Source organism: Ochotona curzoniae, unplaced genomic scaffold, assembly GCF_017591425.1.
Source record: "Ochotona curzoniae isolate NIBS_2020 unplaced genomic scaffold, NIBS_Ocur_1.0 scaffold_1852, whole genome shotgun sequence".
Taxonomy (NCBI): Eukaryota; Metazoa; Chordata; class Mammalia; order Lagomorpha; family Ochotonidae; genus Ochotona; species Ochotona curzoniae.
In genome coordinates this window covers 35,407,577-35,411,718 of record NW_024467087.1, presented here as the reverse complement: position 1 = coordinate 35,411,718, position 4,142 = coordinate 35,407,577, and the positions used below count along the sequence as shown (strand labels likewise).

The 4,142-nt window shown below is 37.4% G+C and overlaps 1 pseudogene; it reads left to right on the top strand.

The window, feature by feature from the left end:
* The first annotated feature begins 441 nt into the window (after positions 1 to 441).
* On the top strand, positions 442 to 730 carry LOC121169310 (annotated as a pseudogene).
* Positions 731 to 4,142: the final 3,412 nt, after the last annotated feature.

The window sequence follows — 4,142 nt, the reverse complement described above, 5'->3', positions numbered from 1 at the left end:
CATTGTTTGCTTTCACTGGCAACTCAGATGCTGTTACTCCGTGCTGCAAATACTCCGTTCAGCACTTACCATGCTCAGTTTCAGCTTTCCTCTCAATAAATAATGGGATCCATGAGAATATGAAGGCCACATCCACCTCATTTTCTTTTAAATCCCTAGAAAGTTACATGGAGCATAATAGACATTTCATAAATATTAACTGAATTGAATGTGCATTTCTTGTATTTTGATTAATTGCAAAGAACTGTATCCTAGAAATTGGATCTCCTAACTGTGATGCTGAGATTGAGAGATGGATATGAAGAAGCAGTGTCTAGCAAAGGACAGAACTCATACAATATAAAAAACAAATGTCAGGTTCACGCTGGGAGTTGGTTGGAACTGTGCAGACCTGTGAAGAAATGAACAGCTTCGGCACTGATTGGTACCCAAGGAACCACCATGGAGCCCAAGCAGATGCTGGAGGGACAGACATAGGTTGCAGAGAATCCTCATTCTGAGTATGGCCTCACAGACAACATGGAAAGAATAGGAGAAAATCAGAAGGTTAATACTGAAAAATCTTCAAAACAGAGGGTGGGTCTGCAGTCTTTGCCAACCCATGCCTACATGGATCAGACAGTTGTGTCTATCTTGTTATAGGGAATTACTGTGCTTGCAAAGAAAAGACCATCAAAGCCTATTGAGTTTCTTTTAAAGAAACAGGGTACAATTTGAAGATCAAAACTGAGTTCTTGGGATGAACAAAAAAACTTGGTTGCTTTGCAGATTTGCATGGTTAAGAGGCAGTTTAAATTGCCATGATTTTCTCCTTTTGTGAAAGTATCAAAACCTTTAGGAAAATGAAATGTTTCTGGAGTTGCAAAAAAGAGCACTTCTCCCTTATTTTGATTTAATCTCCATATTTAATGAGCATATTTTGTTCAATATACTCTCACATTTCAATATATATATTTTTAAGGATCTTCACAATAAACTGTCACATCTCCACCCTCCTCCCCCCAAAAAAAATCAAATGAGTTTAAAAAAAAGGGGGGGGTAGTATTATGGCAGAGAAGGTAAAGCCATTGCCTGTGATCCTGGCATCCTACATGGGCCTGAGTTCATGTCCAGCTCTGAGTGCTCTACTTTTAATTGGTTCTTTCAAATGGGTTGGGAGAGCAATGGAGGATGGCCCAAATCTTTGGGCCTTTGCACCCATATGGGAGACCTGGGAGAAGCTTTTGGTTCCTAGTCTTTGGACCAGCCCAGCTCTGGCCATTGCAGCTATTTGAGGAGTAAATCAAGGCTGTGAAAGATCCGTCTTTCCTCCTATCTCTGTAACTCTCACCTTTAAATTAATTCAATCATTAATTAATAATTTTAAAAAGAATTATCTAGACACACACTTTGTGACTTGGTGATAGGTAGTGATCAAATGACTTAGGAACTAGATTACTAATTTGAATCCCTATTCTACCACTTAATATTCGCTTCTGAGTCTTGCTTTCCTGCAATTATTTTATTTGTAAAATGGAGGATAATATCAGTGCCTACTTTTTAGGATTCTTGAAACAATACAATACAATAATAAATATACATACATGACAATGTTTTGCATATATCAACACTTATAGAAGTGCTTTTTTCTTTTGCTTTTAAAGATTTATTTATATTACCTGATAGAGCTACAGGGAGAAGGAGAGACAGAGATGAAGATATTTCATCCACTGGATCACTCTCCAAGCAGCCACAATAGCCAGACCTGAGCAGATCCAAAGCCAGGAGCCAAGAGCTTCTTCTGAGTCTTCCAGGTGGGTGCAGAGTCCCAAGGCTTCGGGCAATTCTTTACTGCTTTCCTAGGCCACAGCAGGGAGCTGGATAAGAAATGGAGCAGCTGGGACACGAATTGGTGGCCACATGGCATCCTAGCACATGAAAGGTGAGGATTTAGCCACTAGGCTATTTCACCGGGTCCTATTAAAAATTCTTGTGAAAAAAAATATATGAGTAAGTCTACGCTATGGAAATTTCATTTAGGTTCCAATTAAAAGTTAATTTGTGCCTGTTATGATCAAACAAGTATCACTAATGAACTAACTTCTTTGTCTTATTGGAGGGTAAACAATGAATGCTAAGAGGCACATAACTATAATTGTGTGATGGCATTAAAACATGAATGCAAATTCTTGAAATTTCTCCCATTAAGAGTGTTATCTATATTCCTTCTTCTAGAATCCTGGGAGAGATCTTATCACACTTTCAACCAATACTGTACAGTAGAACTAAAGTTATGTATGACCTTCAAAGCCAGGTCATAAAAGGCCATATGGCTTTTATCTTAGTTTCTCTGAACATTTGCTTTTGAAGTCCAGGAACATTTGTCTTTTGAAGACAACTCTGCTGGATATGTCACATGTTGACTCTCTAGGTGACAATCCTGTGAAAGCCAGCCATCTCAGTCTAAGCTGCTCCAGTACTTACCTGTTTGGTTCACCTATCAGTTGTAGAGTTACCCTAAACGAATTCATCCTTGCCTCAGATATTGTGGAACAAAAAAGGGCAATTCTCTGAGAGCACTTTCTGCATCTCTGACTCAGAATCTGTGTGTGTGTGTGTGTGTGTGTGTGTGTGTGTGTGTGTGTACTCAGCATAGGTCCAACAGGGAATTTTGGAGTGGAATGTTAGCTGTCAATAAATAACTGAAAGAGTTTGAAGTCAATGTATTACTAGATCAACAAATAAAGTTGGGGAAATGAGAAAAAAAGGAATGAGGAGTTCTGAATTAACAGGTTATGAACATTTCCAGGAAAAAAAAATCCACACACAAGTTTGCTTAGAATATCTCTTTGGAAAAAAAGAGGAATATTCTGCAACCATAAGCCTGAATTGCTTCATGACAATTAGCAAGAAAAAAGCAGAGGCTTTCTACTTTGGTAGGGACTGTTGCTCAACCACATTCTTGCCTGTTTATCTTCCCTCACATACATTTTAACTGTGGTTGTGTAAGTTGAAACATCTGAACTAACAGAGTTTATTGGGTACTAGGGTCCTGTTAGGGGCAAGAAGTATGAAATGCTCTATTCATTCCAACACTGTATTTACATTCTATAGAAAATAAAAGGTACTAACTCATATTTTGTGAGTTTTTCCCAGCAGAGATTAGTCTCAATGCTTCATATTCATAGGAAATCTGAAAAATCCTTATGGCTGTTTCTTGGGGTTAAAATATATGTACATGAAATGTATTATGTGTGTTCCAAATGACACTGACTTCAGAGCATGGATTAAAAAAACTATTTTTTCTGGTCAAGCAAGTGAAAAATTTCCTTTGAATCATTCAAACAAAAATTGTCCTATAGGTGATGATTTTAACGTGGTGTTTATGTGAAATAAGCATTCACAGTGTTTCTTGGACCCAGAACTGCCTTTAAATGATACAAAATTCAAAATAATGTTTTGTCAAAATTACACCATTTCAACTCTCATCAGTGGTGTATGACAGTGCATAATTGCTTAGGTACTTGCCAACACTATGTACTACCAATTTTCAGTTTCACTTTTATTTTATATTTGCTTATGAAAATAATTCATATCCTCTTAATCCTTTGCCTGAAACTCTCCAATAGATTCCACTAAGACTTACAATAAAAGTTAAATTGTTTACAATGAACTAAAAGATATTCCTACATAATATTGCCCTTGTCTAACCTGATCTACTAGTCCTGGCTTTGTTCATTATGCTGTAGTCTCAACAGCTTCCTTTCTATTCATCAAAAGAGCTAAGTTACATACCACCTCTTATCTTTTATACTTGATAACTTTTCTACGTGAAATGCTCTTTCCCTGCTATGTAGGTGGGCCTTCTTTCTCATAATCCAGATATTCATTCGAAAGTCATTTCCTCCTATGCTGCTGAATATAAAGTAGCTTGTGCACCCTTTACTGCTTTTACCCTGTCACTCTAGATTTTCTTTTTTTTTTAAGGGTTTATTTATTTATTTTATTTATTTATTTTATCTGCTTTACAGAGAGAAGGAGAGACAGGGGGAAAGATCTTCCAGCCACTGGTTAACTCCCAAATGGCTGCAATGGCTAGAGCTAATCCAATTCAAAGCCAGGAGCCAGAAGCCACTTCCAGGTGTCTCATATGAGTGTGAAGA